Source organism: Sceloporus undulatus, chromosome 9, assembly GCF_019175285.1.
Source record: "Sceloporus undulatus isolate JIND9_A2432 ecotype Alabama chromosome 9, SceUnd_v1.1, whole genome shotgun sequence".
Taxonomy (NCBI): Eukaryota; Metazoa; Chordata; class Lepidosauria; order Squamata; family Phrynosomatidae; genus Sceloporus; species Sceloporus undulatus.
The window spans coordinates 26193612-26212681 of record NC_056530.1 but is presented as its reverse complement, the minus strand read 5'-3'; the positions used below and the strand labels follow the sequence as shown (position 1 = coordinate 26212681).

Sequence of the window (19070 nt, the reverse complement as noted above, 5' to 3'; positions counted from 1 at the left end):
CCAGACCCAGTGCCAAAAAAGCACCTGAAGCACGCAGGGTCTGCTTCAACCCATGGATATGCTGTTGTAGGGGGCAAGCCACCGTTTTGAATCGGATAGCCTTGGCAAGTCAGGAAGGCCCCCCAACTGTGCCAGAGAGTAGACTGGCAGCTGCCAAGCAGGTTGTGAGGGGTCATAAGAACGTACCTTTCATTTGGTGGAGCACTTGGGAAAGTCTGGAGCTCCTCCTAAGCCATTATTTTGAACAATGAGCTCCTGTGCCACCCCAGAAGGGTACGCGCTGAGTTTTTGGGGGAATTAACTGAGAGGGCTTTCAAGGGGGGGGGGGGTAGGTAGAGAGGCTCAGGGGTCTTTAGGGCCCATGGTGCAAACTGACTTGGGGCCACACTTGGTCCCCGAGGGCCACTTTCCCCCCTTCCCCAAGCTAGGGAGTCCCAGCCCCACGACTCTTTCTTTGCCTGCGCACACTGGACCTCTGCCTCCAGACAGGCCCCCATTCCTTGTGGGCCCCCAGACTCACACCAGCACCCAACCTTCCAAAGTGAATTTCAGGCAGTCTGTGGTATTGTATTCTCTGGACCTTACCTGTCTACATAAGTGTGGAAACGAAAGCACAGGAGCAGACGGAGGCTTCCCTTTCTGAAAAGCTCTGGTTCTAAAGTAGCAATGAACATACAATCTCCCGTGGGATGGGTTGGCAGGTTTCGATGCCAGAGATAGGAATTAGCACATTGCTACAACACCCAGATCCCCCTCCTGGCAAATGTGTTTCTTCTGTTCTGTTTGTTTCAAACAGACGACAGATGAGTTCTTTCCCCCAGTCTGCCTCTCTCTTTACACACACACACACCCACACACACACACACAACACACACACACACATTTGATGCTCAGTTGAGGCTTGCTAACTCTGGCTGCCAGCCAGTTTTGTGGCATCGTTTCCATCCCGAAAACTGGTTTCTCCTGGCTGTCAGAACAATTTGCTGCGCTTCTTTAAATTACGCGCCACACGGTGCTCCCCTCAGCCCTCTCCCTCTGAAACCAAGACGGCTGTGCTCTCTTCCTAGCATCCTCCACATCTTTTTCTATGGCTCCCCGCCTTCCTCTTCCCTCCCACACTCTCTGCAAAACGGGGCCAAACCCCCTCTGCTGGCTGTGGCCCGAGAAGAGTTTGGCACACATAAATGGCACCAAACCCCACTGAATACTTTTGAACCATCTAGAGTGCACAGATCTTCAGTGTATCAGAAATAGAGACAGTTCCAGAGAGTCCGAAATACCGGGGGGGGGGGGGGGGGGTATGGACAGGGGAAGAGGCAATGGAATTATTACAATATCGGAGACACTAGGAGGAGCCGTGATCCCACGGCGGGTACACAACACTTACACAGAGTTTGCAGCTAACACAATGAATAATAGAAATTGGTGGTAGGTTACTGTTCTGGAAGAGGACTGTGTGGTCAGCCAGTACCACTCCAGGGGCTGCTTGGCCCTCAGGAACCGCTGGAAGGAGGACGGCGGAAGAGGCTGGGACACCCCAACCTCGTCATGACCACACCGTGTCTTAATGATGCTGTTTTTCAGCGTCTGCACAGCTTTGATGTTGCCTAAGGAGCAATGAGGATGTGAATTCTACAAAAAACTACTTCCTGTTGTGAATCTATGGAGAATAATTTACTTGCAGAATAGGGATAAATGAACTAGACTTTGTAACAACTAAAGGAAAACACAGGCCATTGATGGTGGCAGGTAAGTGGAATTCAGTCTCCGCTTGTCCCCAGGTCAGTGATTTTTTAACAAGACTTTTCAGTAATATAAACAACAGAGACTTGGACATGCAGTTGGGTATATATTCATGGTATTCATGGGCATGTGGTCATATTCACCCAGTGGTGCTCACAAACTATAGACCACAGCCAAGAATGAGATTCACACACTCAAAGGGAAGATATGTTCTCTAGAAGTATTTTGCTACCACTGTGGTGTAGATAAGTTGTTGTGGTTTGAGCTTGGACTCCAACTCTGGAGACCAGGTTTCAAATCCCTGCTTGGCCATGGAAACCCACTCAGCTCAACCTCAGAGGAAGGCAACTACCAGAATATACCTCCCTACAAACTTTGTAAGAGGAGCATGTGTGTAGTGCTTTGAGTGTGGACTAAGACTGGGGAGACAAGGGTTCAAATCCCTGCTCAGCTACAGAGCCCCCGTGGATGACCTTGGGCAAGTCACACTTCTCTCAGTCTCTAGAGGAAAAGCAGCGATCATCCTTCTCCAAATGAATCTTAAGACCAGTGAGGTGTCATGGTTGACTGTTTCAATCCCTGTTCAGTCATGAAAACTATGGGTTACCTTGGTCAAGTCCCACTCTCACAGGCTGCATCTACGCCTCAAAATAAACCCAGTTTGACATGGCTTAATGCTATGGACTTCTGAGATTTGTAGTTCTGTAAGATATTTATCCTTCTCTGTCAGAGAGGTCTGGTGTCACAACAAACCCCAGGACTCCATAGAATGGAACCATGTTGGTTAAAGCAGTGTCAAACAGCATTAATTCTGCAGTGTGGCAGCAGCCTCATCACTAGAGAAGGCAAAGTTAGAATAGGGTCCTCATAAGCTGAAGTGACTTAAAGGCAAACAAGACCAACATCAAAATTTAATAAGCTTGTTTGTTACCTCCACGATTGGCTCCTGCGAGAGACAGGATCAGTGTGTATAAACAGTTGGAGCCACTCCTGAGCGCCCCTGAAACATACATGTAGGTTAATGCCAGCATCTGTCTCTCGGACAAAAAAACAGCAGAAGGGGAAAGTCTTGTGGCATGGTGGTTGCAGGGCACTAATGATCTCACACAAGGAATCTTGTGGTACCTTAAAAATGAACATGGCTTGACAAAGTTGCACCAACTTTAATCTGTTAGAATGGTTAATTCAAAGTGCAAGAAGGAAAAACGTTTCATTTTATTCTACTGTCCTTCAGGTGAAAGCGGCAAGAGAGCCACCAAGCATGGGCCAATCTCTGATGCTGTGAACGCTCCTGTCTGGTCCACACTCTTACCCAAGTATGGCAACAAAAGGCTAGGCTAACTCTCAGGCAGACAGGACTGAGCCAACCAAGAACGCCTGCCATGTTTCCAGCTGAGAAGGGAGGAAGAGCTGAATGGAGCCCCCTCCTGACTCAGCTCCAGGAAGAGTGGATGCTGTCCAGGCTGGACCGGGAACTTCTCGTTCTGCATGTCGTCACCATGGGGAGCTGCCAATGTAGTTCAAGGTTCCTGCAAGAGGGAAGGCAACATTCAGAAACATCCTGGGAACAACAGTTGTTCACTCATCCAACCTCAGCTACAAATTATGGGATAAATAGCAATTAAAACAGGATGACCACAGAAATTCACGTGCTTCTCAGTCTTACCCTTACCACAGGGATGGGGAATTACATCCATCTTTCCCATTACAGGTTATTGAGTCTCTTTTATCCAAAATGTTGGGAACCAAAGTGTTTGGATTTCAGATTTTGGAATATCTGCATATGACATTTTAGACTACGAGGTATGAAACGATTTTATTTCTGTTCGTATTCACCTTAGACACACAACCTGAAGCAATTTTTTCATAATATTGTTATAATTATGTGCACGAAACAACATTTCAGAAAGTGAGGGTGTCACTATCTCAGCCCCCCCCCCCCCCCCGAGACGATTCGGGATATATTTGGAATTCCCGATAAGGGAGACGCAAGCTGCATCTGCAACGGAAGGGAAGAGGCGGCGATCGTGCCGACGTTTCACACAGGTTTGGGAGCCCACCCCAGAGCTGACAGCGCAAGCAAGGGGGCCTCGGATGTGATGCCCGGAGGGGAACATCAGCTGCTAACCATCACTAAACCCCCGCCCCACAATCTCCAAATATCCTCTTGGCTGCTCACAGCTGCCAGCTCCGTGAAATGAACAACATTGCTCCAGAGCATCCATATATTTTTAATCCTCTCCATGTGTCTTTTTCTCCCTTTCCATCCCGAGGCCGTCTGCTTTCCATATGCGGCTGCTGGGGTGGGTGCGGAGCAGAGCAAGAGAGTTGCTGGCTGGGCGACACTGGGCCCGAATAACTAACTAAAGTGTCTTCCACGATGCCTGCTGACTTATGATGCCCTCCCTCCAGGTCCAGCCCTCAATTTCATAGGGTTTTCTTAGGCAAGGAATGCTACGGGTGGCTTTGCCAGTGTCTTCCTCCAAAACAGAGCCTACAACTGTTAGGATCTTGGGTGGTCTCCCATCCAGGACTCACCAGGGCTGACCCTGCGTTTCTAAGATCAGATAGGAATCTGGCGAATTATGGGTTTTAGGCTGACTTGGAAAGACATACAGTGGACCCTTTGTATCTGCTTGAATTTGGTTGCATATCCCCCCCCCATGGATACCAAAATCCGGGCTGTTCAAAACCTCATTATTACAATAACATTGTAAAATGGTGTCTCTTATACAAAATGCAAAATCAAGGTTTGTGCTTTTAGGAATTTGTGGGGTGGACGGTGCGCATATTTTCCAATGCCTGGAAGGCTGAATTGGTGGACGCAAGAATCCGTGGATTCGGAGTGCCAACTGAACGATAGTGAATTGCAGAGTCTTAAAATATCTATCAATAACATAATGTCCCAGAAAACTGAACTCATCTGAACATAACCCTCCTATTGCCAAACACGTCCTATGCCTACTGTTGAATTACTTTCATGCGACTTTCTGTATGTTAGTAACTATATTTTGATTAATTTGCCAGCTGCTTTGAGTCCAAATATGGAGAAAAGGCCAGGTAAGTAACTCAGAGAAGCATACAGCTGGACAGGACCACCAAGGGCCATCTGATCCAACCCACCCTCACCCCTGCCATGCAGGAATCCACAGCTAAAACACTCCTGAGACCGGCTATCCAAAGCCCAGTTAAAGCCTTCCAAAGGAGAGTCACTACCCACTACCACTTTGTTTTCTCAAAAACTAAACCCTAATGAGTCCAACAGGATTCATTCCCAGGTGAATATAATACAATTGCAGCCCAAGTCTTGGCCACCCCCAAAAACCATCTCAGCTCAAACCTCGGCTGCTGGACACAACATTTCTGGCTTTGGGAGAAACCATTTTGAAATCTTGATGCAGCTTGTTAAATTTAAGGTGAGGGTTTGCTTTCTGAGCCTCGGTTGCGCAAACACGCAAGATCGGTTCCAACAGATGCACAGCGTCAGTAAAACATTTTGCAAGGTTCCTGTTCAAAGCATTTCCAGAAAGCTGGCATCCCCTGCCATCTCCCTGGAGAGACTGGGGTGGGTACATCTGCCTCTCTAGTCTGCTCTTTCCCTGAGGGCAACACCTTTCTTCCAAAGCTCCACAGCCACGTTTGCCAGATGAGAGGCAGCTCATGTGATTCCAATTCCCAGAAAATGGGGGTTCTCATTCTCCTCTGAGCCCCAGACATCAAACCATGGTCTGCCTCAGTCATTAACACTACACTGATCATGTTGAGGCTTGCAGAGGGATTTTGCTGAAGCTTCTCTGGGCTACGACTGGGATCTAACCCAGAAGCTCCAAGTATGCCAAGCATGTCCTCTGCCATACTGAGCCTGATCTCACCCTTTAAAGTTAAGCAGGGAACTCATGGCCACAAAACATCTGAGGACCTTCAGCTTGATGGTTTGTTTGAAAGTGATGGATGAATTCATGGAGGCCAGAGCCCTGACCGGCTACATGTTACCTCCATATTAGAGCCAAGATGCCTGGCAACACTAATCCGCTACAGCCCTCGTTTCCTGCAGCACACACAAAAAAGGTTGAGACCGTACCCCTTGGAAGAAGGCAAACATAATGTTTCTCGGCAAGGACTGGACATTGGGGATTTTGTGTATGGCTTCAGCTGCAGCCAGGAGGGTTCGAAAGAGGGCAATGGCACTCTCTGCTCCGGGAGCCACATTCCAGAAGAAAGAATGGCTGTCGATCTGGTAGAAACAAGGAGACAGAGAAGAAAAAAGGACTGAGTTGAAGTGCCTAAGAACTTCCAGGCTTTGCATCCTTGTGGCTGTGAGCAAAGCATTTGTCCAAGAATTGTTGTTTCTCTTTAACTGGAAGCTGACATGCAGACGTCACTCCACACATCTGGGGTCCTATGTGCAAGAACCGCTGCCCACCCCCTCAACCCCTATCTGCCCCCCCCAAATGTGCCCAACAGGCCTAGGGACCAGAGCGCAACACTTACCCAGAGAGGAATCGAAGACGACAACGTTGGGGCTCAGCTTCTCAGAATCTTGTGGGTTTCACAGCATCACATACATTGTAATCGGTGAGGGGGTCACAGACCACCTCTGGAGAGATGGGGCGGGACAAAAGGGATCAGCCATGGTGGCAACAAGTTAGTACAAACAACCAGACCTCAGCCTCCGAAGTATGCCTGCCTGAGAACTGGACCTCTTGAAAACTCCACCAATGGGTTACTGGGGAAAGTACTTCACAGCAGGGTGGGGAAACTGTGTCCAACAGGCCATGGGCAGCCCTGCAGAGATACACTCAGCCCACATATTGTCATGCTATGCAGTTTCAATTACACATGACCATCTCTGATCCTCCAGTGCAATTCTATGGTACACATTCTGCCGGAGGTTCACTCCGAGTCGAGCTGGAGGACCTAGAATGGCTAGCGAAGTGTTCACTCTCGGGAATCTCTAGGTTTCCAATGTGACTTTATGGTGAACTTCCAGCAGAAGCACACCAAAGAACATCTGTTGTTGTTTTCAGTTTAAAAAGATAGGTTTATGATTATGCAATGTGCAAAGTCTGGAATGGCTCTCTTGTGTTAATGGGGTCCCACTGTATGTAAAAATGCTTTAACCCATACATCAGAAACCCTGTCCTACTACCAAATCCCTCTGTTTCCTTGGCGTTCCCTTCAAATGCAAACAGGAACTGATGCAATGTCTTCTTGTTCCCACAGGATGATACAGGGTGGGTGAGGTGAGTTTGCTCATCTTCCATTTGGGGTCTAATCCGGTTGTTGTGAGGGACTTCCTGAAGTGCAGCCCCCACATCCCCAAACTGGGTGCCATCCCTGCTGTCTCTCCCCTGGGTTGAGGCTGAAGGTGCTCTGGATAGCACTGCGGCGCATACATGTGACTGTGCTTGTCACCGCGTGCATGTGGGAAGAGAGCTGCCATGCGCACAGGGGTATGCGGGTGGGATAGAGCCATGTGAGGTGGTTGTAGGTTTGATGCACTGCAAGAAGATGGAGAAAAGAGAGAGAGTTGTGAGGGGGAGCTGCATGACTCCTTAAAACTTGGCAAATAATGCAGTTTTGACACCAGAGATATCATCCTGCAGAATGTGAGGATTTGGTTTGGTGAGGCCCCAGCACTCTTTCTCAGATCCAAGGATTCCACCGCAGAGCTACAGTATAAAGTGGTATCAAACTGCATTATTATACGTGTAAATGCACCCTAGGACTCTGGGAGCAGGTTTGAATGGGTGGCCTTAGGCAAGTCACAAGAGGACAATTCGAAGAAAATCTTGGCCAAGAGCATCCCATGACAGCTTCATTTGGGGCACCATAATTAGGAAATGACTGGAAGACACACAACAACAACAAACAAACCAACCCCAATTATACCAATGATGCTATGAAATTTGCATTATTTTTGGACACATTCTGTTGGCAAAGACTGTGGTGGTTACCCATCTCTAATGTCAGGACATGTTGAGTATACTTACTAGGTTTTTTGCCTTTGTCTTCACAAAAAAAGGAAAATACGTACATAAATCGTTTTAAAAGCCCCACATCTCTGGTACCTGCTTGATGACCTCTGTTCATTCTCATCTTGGAGGAGGAAGATGGAAAGCCAAAGTCTTCATAGGAAAGGCCGCTGCCGAGGATGTTCCAGACCGTGACCTTGCAATGTGCATATTCAGGGCCCTAAAGTGCCATTGTAGACGCCTGGAGGGTAGTGAAGGCAGAGGAGCAGAGGTGAACTGGGCTTCTCCAAGAATAGCAAATGGTCAGAGCAAGGGGGGCAACCACTGAGGGAAGTACCTCATTCAGAGGGTTACAAGAAGGAACACTGACTTCATGGACACACAACAGCAGCAAACAAAAATGAAGCTCATAATTCATTTTTTAAGGATCACTCCAACCCAACCGGACTGTAGCAACAAGGGAAAGCCGTCTCCTGAATATCGTTCCAGAGGGAAAGTTTTTCCTTACCAAAGCCCTCATGGGGCATTTTAAGCCGGAGAGAATCCTTTAGAGGGGCGGGCTTGGCGATGGCTACTGCTAGTCCAGAAATCCGAGAGCGCCTTTCAACCTCTGTCATCCGTTCCCTGCCACAGAAAAAACATGAATAGATGGGTTGTTTCTTTCAGGTTGTTATATATAATTAACAGCTGCGTGCAAGAAATGAGAGCCTTTGATCCATGACTAATGGAAAGCTAAAACAAATAATCAAAACAGTATATACTAACTGCATGGCAATATCAACATGGAAAATATAAACAAATGGGAAAGAATCATAAAATTTCACATCTATCGATTAGCTTATTAATTAAAATTCTTGTGACTAATAACTTATTTATAAAGTCTTATAACATGAAGTAGACTCAGCATGGTGTACTGGTTTGATATTGGGATTAGATCCAGAACACACATCCAGTTGACCACCACTTGAACTGCCTTGGCTCAATGTTAGGGAATTCTGGACTTAGTTTTGTGAGACATTGAGCCTTTCTGTCAGAGAGCTCTGGGTCCACAACAACTAACAGTTCCCAGGATTCCCTGCACTGAGCCAGGGCAGTTAAAGCAGTCTCAAACGGATTATTTCTGTCGGTATGTTTGGGACCTAAGTCACCGCTTGGCCATGGGAATCCACTGGGTGACTTTGGCAGGTCATTTCTCTCTCAGACACGGATGCAAACTTGCTTGGAAAATATCTTCTCAAGAAGAAAAACCCTAAAGATACAAGCTGCCATAACTCAGGAGGCGCACACCTTACCCAGTGAATAGTTCCCCATCCATCAGCACCACCTAAGGAGAGTGTGGCCATCTGTCAGCACCCAATCAGATCTGATTCTTTCTCCACTACATGAGACTCCTGGTCTTCCGTTCATGGGGCTGCAATGAAGAATAAGAGAGAATAACTAATAAAATGCTCTCTGACGCAACACATCATAGATGTGGAAGGGGCCACAATGGACAATTAACCCAGCCCACTGCCACACGGGCCATATGCAACCACAACTCCCCTGAAAGATGCCCATCCAAGCTCTGTTAAAGCCTCCAAATATGTAGAGTCCATCGCTCTCCCGGGACACTTGATTCATGATCCAGCAGCTCTTAGGCTCAACAAGTTACTCTATACTCTACTGATGCAGCCTAGAAGCGCTTTGGCTTTAGCTGCCGCATCGCACTCGTTGATTCATGTTCAACTTATGGTCCACAAGGAATCCTAGATCCTTTTTAACAACTAAGTCTCCTTAAGTCCGGTGTCCCCCATCCTATATCTAAGCCTTACATTCTGCTGAAGATCTGATCCCTAAACTGGCTAGCCTTCCCTTTCCCTTGCAGAATCACAGAGTTGAAAGAGACCCCAAAAGGCCATCCAATCCAACCCCATTCTGCCATTGCAGGAAGACACCATCCAAGAACACACAGAATCATAGAGTTGGAAAGACCCCAGGGAGGGCCACTCCAGTCCAATTCTGCCATGCAGGAACTCTCAATCAAAGCACCCTCTGTGACAGATGGCCACCCAGCCTCTGTTTAAAGCCTCCAAAGAAGGAGATCGGGCAGGCGACTCAAATAAACCATCTTCCATGCCAGTCTTTCATAAAGATTGACCCCTAAATAAGCCCTCTGAGGTGAGGCATCACACTGGCAGCCGATCTGGTGGGTGGCGTTCAAGAGGCGGCCGCAGGTAGCCGTCTCTGTTGAGGGGATGTCGATCTTCCGCTCCACGGAGTTGCACCACCGAACCTATATATTATCGAGAGAGAGAGAGAGAAAGAAGGAGAGAGAGAGAAGAGGAAATGGGTTTAATCAGAAGTTACTTCCACAGGAGAAGGCCGCAAGTGAAAATAAATACACCTGTCCCTCCATAGGCTAAGGTTCGGGGCACAAGACCCCATGAATATGGGAAAAAAACTGCAAAAATAACCCAAACATCACACCCTGAGGAGGCCTCTCTCTAGGAATCTCTAGGCCCTCCAGGGCAAACTCTGTGGGCAACGTCCGACAGAGACACTGGCACAGAACTGCACCAGAGCATCTACCAGGCCTAGGAGAGTCTTTTCTAGGTCTTTCAGTGTGCTTTTGGTTGAGTTGACCACAGAGTTGCACCGGAGGACCTAGATATCCTAGAGAGAACATATAATTCAAATACTGGGAATAATCAAATCCACAAATACTGTATCAAAGCGGCAAATATGGAGGGAATGCGTTGTCTATCTGAATACAAATGAAAGGATGGAAGAGGGCCCACTCTGCCAGGAGACCCACCTGTCCTCCCCCTTTACCCCACCTGGTCTCCTCCAAGGTTGTTGTGAACCTAGGTCCATGCAGTCGAGATAATCCGTTTCAAGAGCACTTTAGCTGCTCTGGCTCAGTGCTAGGGAATCCTGGATTTGTAGTTCTTTGTGACAGAGAAGGCTTCAATGTCTCACAAAACTACCTTCCCCAGGATCCCCCAGCATTGAGCCAAGGGAGGGCGGGCTCTTCAAAATTGGGTATTCTTTCCGCAGGTGTTTGGTACTTAAAGCTGACGGAGGAGGGAGGTGAGGCCTAGGCTGGGAGACCCGAGAGGCTCGGTCTCCTGCAGCCCGTCCCACTGCAGGTGTTGTGTTGTTGTTGTTCTTGAGGGAGCCTCCCTTGAAACCAAAGGAGCCAAAGAGGAGGGAGGAAGGGGAAGAGGGGCCCTGTCTGCCTCACCCGCCGCCAAGCGAAGAAGAGGATCCCCGCTCAGGAGCCGCCCGCCTCGCCCTTCTTCCCGGCAAAGCCCCACGACTCCCCTTCCGCCACCATCGCCGCCATTTTCGTCTTCCTCCTTCCGCTTCCCTCGCCGACTTTCGACAGGGACGCTCTGGCCGCCTCTTCAGCCGCAGCCGATGCACCTCTATGGTCCACAATAGGCTCCGCCTTCTTCTTCGCGCGGCGACGCTCTAGCCCATTCTTCTATGGCCAAAGCGGGGGCGGACGGCTCCGCCATCTTGTTCGGAGGGACGCTCTGGCCGCCATTTCAACGGAGCCTTCCATAGGCTCTCTATGATCCCCGACCGGACAGTGGCGATGGTGTTGGTCGTGGAAGTGGCTTGACAGACGGGAAGATTGAACCTAAAGGCAGACCCTTCTCCCCGAAGAGGATGCTGACCAAGTTCGAGGACCAAGTCTGCGCACGGTCAAAGTGTCCCCCACTTAGGCTTAATGACTATATTATGATTAATTACACCGGCGGGAGGGAGGGCGGGGGCGGGGGGCGGGGGGGACTGCTCTTTGAACTGCCATGGCTCCATGCTGTGGAATTCTGGGAGGCATCTCTCCTCCTGTGTCAGAGTGTCCTGGTGCACAGAAAACTACAGTTCCCAGAATTCCATTAGTACTGAACCATGATAGTCAATAGTGGTGTCAAAAACTTGATTGTTCCTGCCGTGTGGATGCAGCCCTTGGCCAGTTATGTTAGAGAGACCTGGTTGCTAAAACTGAGGGGCAGACTGAGGCCGAATTGACATGCCGCGTTGACACCCCCTTTAAGCTGCTGTGGCTGAGAATCCTGGGATTGGAGTTTCGACTGGCTATATCGAGCTTTTTGTGGCTTCTTCGTCTGCAATGCAGAGGTTTAATTGCAGTTATACCGCTGTCTTTTAACTGTCATGGCCTGTGGGTCCTCCAAGGACGGAAACCCTATTTGAAGCACTGTTCTGTTACCTCTTCTGGTCTCCCATGCTGAGCTTCCACCCCAAGCGGCCACCGATCCTCACCAGCCTCCACAACGGCGTCCATCCAGCTCTGCGGACCTATCGCATGCTGCACACCCTCATTCGACAATCAACATGCACATGACGTGTGAGTTCGGAGCCACGTGAGCATGGCAGCCTCCTCAATGCTAGTAAAACCCGTACGGTTATTGACCGTGTGTTGACGGCGTCGTTTTTAAGGTGGATCCAGCGCGTTCCAAACACACACAGAGATGCTCTTTCCCTGTTGGAAAGCTTCCTAGAAACCTTTTCCAATGCGGAGCACATTGGGTTTTTCGTTGTGTTATTGTGCGCCTTCAAGTCCTTTCCCACCTACACTTGAGTCCGTAAGGTTGAACCTATCGGGGATTTTCTTGGCCACGGTGGTTTTCATCGCCGGAGGTTTTCATAGAATCCATAGAGATTGGCAGGAGACCTTGACGGGTCATCCCAGTCCAACCCCCTTTATTCTACCATGCAGGACTACTCCATCAAACGCACCCCCACTTTGACGATGGGCCATCCAGCCTATTGCTTAAAGACCTCTAAGGAAGGAGACTCCCATACAATACCAACGGAAGGCGTTGGTTCAAACACCGTCAACAGCCCTGACTCCCTTAGGAAGTCCCATTCCCATTGCCTTCCTTCCTTTGGAGTACGACCTGGGTATCTGCGCTGGGATCTCTGGTTTGATGGTTTTGTCTTTAGGCCCAGTCGGGGGTGGTATCGATTCCACAAGCAGCAGCTCTTCTTGTGTCCCGGAGGAGATGTCAACTACAAAATTAAGGTTTAAGAGGCGTCCTGAGCTTGGCAACGTTTGTTTTAGCCATTGCTGTATATACGCAAAAGTCTAGAAGCGTTTAGCAAGCTGACGTTGCCAGGACAGTCTTGCCATGTGCTTCCTTCCGTTTTTCTCTCCTCAGGTCATGGAACTACAAAGCTCCGTCGCTGCCTTCTTCAACCCTCTTGGGGACACCTGGAACACTCTCCGCACCAACCTCTTCCCATTCATGTGACGTTTGAAGAAAGTCTCTTGCCTCCCTTTCGCTCTGATAGAGCTTACTGTTGCTGCTGAATGTGAAATATACCTGCATCTCTGCTTTCTTCTTTTGTGGCATACCCCTGGATCACTCAGTGCTTTTTTCCGACGATCACGCGATCCGGGTTGGGAAACTGGCAGTCCAGGACTTGCGTTTGGATACATCCGGCAGAAACATTCTTTGTGGACAGACCTGCAAAAGCACAGATCTGTCTTGTTTGCATCGCCCAAACCATTTGTTGAAGACATCGAGCATCCGTTATCTCAGTCATTAGCAGCACAAGAATCCAGATGACTTTACTAAATAGTCGACCTGTCAACGCTTTCGTTAGTCACTCCAAAATGTTCACCACAATTCATGAACTGATCCGTAGAACCTTAGAATACAATGCTGTCAAAGACTAGGTGCAAGAGGTTGGTAAGGCAATGAAAAAGCCACGAACACCGAAGCAACTACTGGGTAGATTTAGGTTGTGATAAGTCCTCCAGTGTGGAATCCGGTGTTGATGTATGTTTCATTTATACTACCTATCTATTGGAACCCAAAATAGCGAAAGTTGAGCACTGACTAAACGCTTGTGACTGTTCTCCTTCCTCGCCTCCTTTCTAGGTGTGACCGGGACACAACCATTAGTGATGTGCGGCCCAGTTCCCACCCTTCGGAGGGGACCTCGTGGTGTCGGCCAGCTGCGACCAGGACTGTGCGGGGGTTTCGGATATTTCTGGTGAGCTTCGCAGGGTCGAGTGGGTGTCTGGCAAACAGGGCCTTGCTGAAAACTGCAGTCCCTGAAAGCAGCGCGCACACTGCGCAGAGATAAGGAAGGGGGTTGGGGTAACTCTATGGCAAGATGGAGTAGACAAGAAGAAAGAATGCAGCCAAACACAATGCAAATGGCAATGGGGCCATTTAATAGAAGATGCCATGGACTTGGAAAGAACAGGATTCAATAGGAATGTTTATATATGGCTTCTTTTGCAATTGCATTCAAAGATCAGGATCCAGCTGTTCCTATCAGCACAGCCATGATGTGCAACCAGGGAATTTAGGATAGACTGCCCAAGAGTTGGAGATTTGTTTTTACCATTCGTGGACCCATAGCTGTACACAGGACTGCCACCCTTCTTGGGATTTACCCATTTCCTATCCCATACCGTTCTGTAAAACATTGTTTTCAAACACAGCTAGAACTAAATTCTTAACCGAAATTCCAGGTTCATCCTTGAGAAAGTGTCCCTGGCTCTCTGCGAAGACGCAGACGCAAAATCACCACTTTCTGGACTGCAGTTTTAGCCGGGCGGTTTTGTTTTGTGGGTTTGTAGGCACACGTTCAGGACATACCCAAGCGGTGTTGCGTGGAGAGGGCGGGTGGAGTGCGCCCAAGCATTGTCCCTAACCAGGAGAGCTTCAAATCTCTTCTTGTCGAACGTGTTGTTTCCCTCGCTTGTTCTCTCTTGGCAGAATATGCGTCCTGAAACTGCATGAAAAAAGATCAAAACATTCCCACAAAACCCCTAATTTTAGAACAAGCAAATACATCTCTCCAAACAGCAGCTGTTGCAGAGTTCGAGAACGTATTTGCTAAGGTCTTGTCATAAATACCAGTGGCCCCAAATGTGTCCTCAGGTGTTTGGGCTTCAAGTCCCAGAAGCCCCAGCAAGTTGGCAAGCGGCATCTGTGTCGACAGTGCAGATGGGAACACGGTTCTGTCCTCTGGCCCCTCTTGGCCCTCTCCGTTTCTGGGACGGCAGCGCACAGCATTATTTTATTTTTTAAAACATTAATCCTCTTTCCTCCAGTATAGGATTTCAAGGCAGCTTATAGCATTTTTAAAAACCACCAGCAACCAACTCAAACCGAAAACAAACTTTGACAAAGGTTACAAACACAGAGAATCCCGACCGACGTTGTATTTTTAAAATTACAAGGTTAAAAACACATGTAAAATACAATGAAAGAGCAGCACAAACATAATCCGAAAGCATACCTGTCTGCCAAGAGGAAGAGACTAGAGAATGAGGGAAGGACACAGGTTGGTTTTGGGTCCGGTTGCCGTATTAAAGCATGGGGGGGGGGGGCGATCCTTTGTGAATTGATGAGAGCCTTGCTTGTGACAATAACACAGCCTCTTGGTGGCGGTTTAGTTCAGAATGACCCTCTTCCTGCTCCTCGTTTAATCCCAGGTGGAAGTGCACTTGCCCTCAATGTTTGGTAGGTGGGGGGTGTGCGGAAAGCTTAACTCCATGCTATACAGCAACCGGCGTCCTTTGAATTGGTGCTGAGCTAACCACACTTAACCACGTTTTTTTAACCAGGCCCCTCCCTTTTCTTATATAGTCAGGGGTTGGTGCGGCTCCCGGCAGTAATAAGCAGGAAGGGGTAATGTTGGCAGCTCTGGGAGGGTTGGGGTTTGGGGGGGTTGCAAGTCCCAGCAGTTGCCCAGCCTCAGGGTATACGGGTCTTGAAGGGTATGTCCGGTGTGTGCTTTGTCTTCCGTCTGACTGGTCTAGGATCCATTTTAATACCAGCTCCCTGCCTGCGCATGAATCAGATCTTCGTTTTTTCTCTAACCGCCGCTTGCTCTTTTTTCACCCTCCTCTACTCCCCATTTGCCTCCCTCCACAACTATGAAAAAGCTGGTTTCATTCTGGGGTGTCTCTTTCCCTCTGGACTTGGGTAGTTACTGCAGAAATTTCCCCCCATTGCCGTTCATTTCCCCTGCTGCCCTCTTGCAGCCTCACGGTGGGACGCTTCCTGGACCAAACCTTCCCATGATCCTTCTGCTCCCCGCTCAGAAGGAAGACGAGGTGCCCCTATCTGCCTTACAGGGATTTCCCCACTGTGTGGGGACCCGTCTGGTTTATGGTAACCGACGCGGTTGTTGTTAAAAGTCAAGCTAGGTTCAAACACTGTTCTGCCCTTCATTTGTTTAAAAAAACATCAAAACCTATTTCGGGTTCCGTCAAGCTCGGAAACAGGTTTGCCTTTTCATTGTTCCCTTGATCGCAGTGTAATACTCCAGGTGACTTGACAGCAGTCGTCTGGCTTGGTGAATTCATTTCGGTTTGTAAAAAGGTGTAGTTTCTAGCAAAGCCTACAATTTATGTTATACACACAGAAATAGGTTTTTGTGTTAGCAGGGTCCGGAGGGGGAAGAAAACCAGTGTGATCTCATCTCTGTGGTCATGGTTTATGTCTGATTCCGTTCATTTAAATATGTGGACCCTTCCCTGGATTTGCCATCAGGCTGCCAAGTAAACCTGTATGGCTTCCTCGTCGCTGGTTTCTTTCCCTCCCCTCTGGAAGGCCTCAAAGGACACGAACCCTCCCCTGGAGCTTGGAGTCTTGATGTCCGAGGATCACCGGAGTAGCCTTTTTGGTTACAACCGAGCGGTGGTGATGAAGCATGTCCACGAGGTTACACCTTGCTGTTGGGTTGGAGGAGAGGGGCGTCACAAAACCATAGGAATCCTAGAGATTGTAGGACTTCCAAGGGCATCAGTAGTCCAATCCTTGACCAATCCCAGCTTGTCAGTATCCTTTCTGACTGTGATGCCCAGAATAGTGCACATGGATTCCCGATATGAAAGTACTCAACTCATGTCAGTCCGAAAGATTGCCATGCCAATCTCTGTTGAAAGAGCTCCACGGATGGAGAGTTCCCAGCCTCTGAGACAGTCGTTCTGTTGTCGGCGAGCTCTTAGGTAGTAAAAAAAGGTGGGAATCTACTTTCTGGAATTTGAAATCAGTTTTCAGTTCTAATTCCCGGCAGCAGCAGAAAACAAAGTCAGCTTTGACCTGAGACCTTTCCTCCTCTCTTTAGGGACACGGACCGATGGGTGAAACTGCTTCTTCCATTCACACCATGTCCTCTCATTGTGTCTGGGGCCGAGATGGCAAGTCACGATTGCGGTATGAATTGGTAAGCGCCCACTTTTCTTCTGCGAGAAACGTCCTGTCAAGTCAAAAACTCCACAAAAACTCACTGTGATCCTGGCAGGACCCTTCTCGCTCCCTGCCTGGTTGGCAAAAGATGTGTTGTGCACCCTTGGCGTCTATTGGGAATGTTTTCACCGCCTGTCCCAGTGGTTCAAAAGGACATACCAACGGAGTCCACTTGTCGATTTTAAATTCCTTTTATAAAAGCTTGGGGGCAGACGAGTTACTAGACACAAGTGCAAGGGATTAGTGTTGGACCTTAAAGATGGCCCTCTCTCCAGAATCTTAAAAGCTGGCGGTGGACACCTGCAGCGGCATTACAAACAACGTCTCCCATGTGCCGTGTCCACCCGCCAGGGGAGCTCATCCTTAGGCAACTCGGAGGCTCCAGGAGCATCCGCGTCTCCGGGATATGTCCACGCGGTGAGTGGCCCCATTTGCGCTAATTCCCTCCCATGCTTGAGACAATGTTTGAACCATGGTTCACCGTTTTCAAGCAAAAACTCCAGCTGGCATGGCTTAGAGCATCAATTCCTCCATCTCTGTTTTCATTCTCTTCCTCTCTTCCTCCCAAGCACCGGGTCCCGACTTTCCGCAGGACCATGCCGCTTTGGGTTTGGCTGCCTCACCCTAACTTAACCTCTTCGCTGCTGCAGGTAAAGATCTCTTTTCTGGATGCGTCCGTGCCATTCCCATGACTGAGAGAACGTCTCCAAAAGGACTAAATATTAGCTACATCAAATCTAGGAACGCATTACCTCCATTATCAGATATAACCGTGCAACTGGATAATTTTAAAACGTATCCTCTCTACAAGAGCCGTTTGATGTAGTGGTTTCAAGGTTGGACTACCCAATTGGCGACAGGTGTACCTTGGGCAACGTCACCCTCTTAGCCCCACATGAAAGAGAAGAGCCTGGTATGAAAATTGGGGGTGTTTAATGTGGGGTGAATGAAGGAGATTAGAGAACCTAGGATGAAAATTTGGGGGTTCGATTTGGGGTGAAAGGAGAGTTTGATTTGGGGGTGATTGGAGATGAGTCTAGACTGAAAACTGGGGGTGTTTAATGTGGGGTGAATGGAGGAGACAAGGGTCAGGGTTGAACCTTTGGGGGGCTTAATGTGGGGTGAATGGAGGGTTTGACTTGGGGTCCAATGTGGGGCCAATGGAGGAGAGAAGAGTCTGGGGCTGAAAACGTGGGGCGAGGATGCAGGCTTTGGTCCTTTGGGGCAAATATTTGGGGGCATAAAGAGTCTGGGGTGAAAATTAGGCACCATTAATAATAATAATAATACATTTTATTTATAGCCCTCCTCTCCCAAAAGGATCGAAAAGGAGAGAAAACACACCGGCAACGTATACCATACATGGCTTTCTATAATTAATAATAATAATTATTATTATTTATGGCCCGCTTCTCCCAAAAGGATCAAATCAGTTTAACACCATTAAAACCAGTTTGACACCATTCAAAAGGCTAACAACGATCCAAATCGACCGAGAACGTAATAAGTGATTTAAGCAAGTTTAAAAAGGAGACCCTTCAAAGCCAACGAACGCAGCTAAAACCAATGAAGCCCCAAACCCTTCCCTTGACGGCCGTTTGACATTCTCCCTAATGTCATTACAGGCAGATTAATTACACTTTGGCAAAAACGCGCCTTTTTAGTGGTCTAACTCCTGGAAAAACAATCCAGTTTGACGCCGCTTTTAATTTGATTCCGGTGCTGTGGAATTCTGGGAGTTGTAGTTTCTCTATCAGAGAGCTCTGGCGCCACAACAAAGCTACAAAGGCAGCCAGAAATTAAGCAGAAACGCCTATTGTATTTAATTATTATTATTATTATAGAATGTACGCCATAGGCAGGTTTATTTATATCTATTTTAATTGCCTTTAAATTTACAGCGCTATATAAATAGAGTTTAATAATAATAATAGAAGTTAAGTGTGTGTTTTTGTGCTTTTCAGAAGCCTGGTTTCCAGCCCTCTCCAAAGCCTTGAACCATCTTGACCACTTGATGCTTTTCTTTGATCCTTCTTCTCTTTGAAATCCAAAGAGCACCCTCCTGGATCCACTGGATTCCTCCCTCCTTCCTTCCTTTCTTCCTTCTTTCCTCCCTCCCTCCCTC

The 19070-nt window shown here is 48.3% G+C and overlaps 1 protein-coding gene across 1 annotated transcript in view; it reads right to left on the bottom strand.

The window, feature by feature from the left end:
* The window catches only part of NCSTN (nicastrin), a 32928-nt gene that overhangs the window by 3916 nt on the left and 9942 nt on the right, over nt 1-19070 (bottom strand). The gene's annotated exons all lie outside the window — the stretch shown is intronic.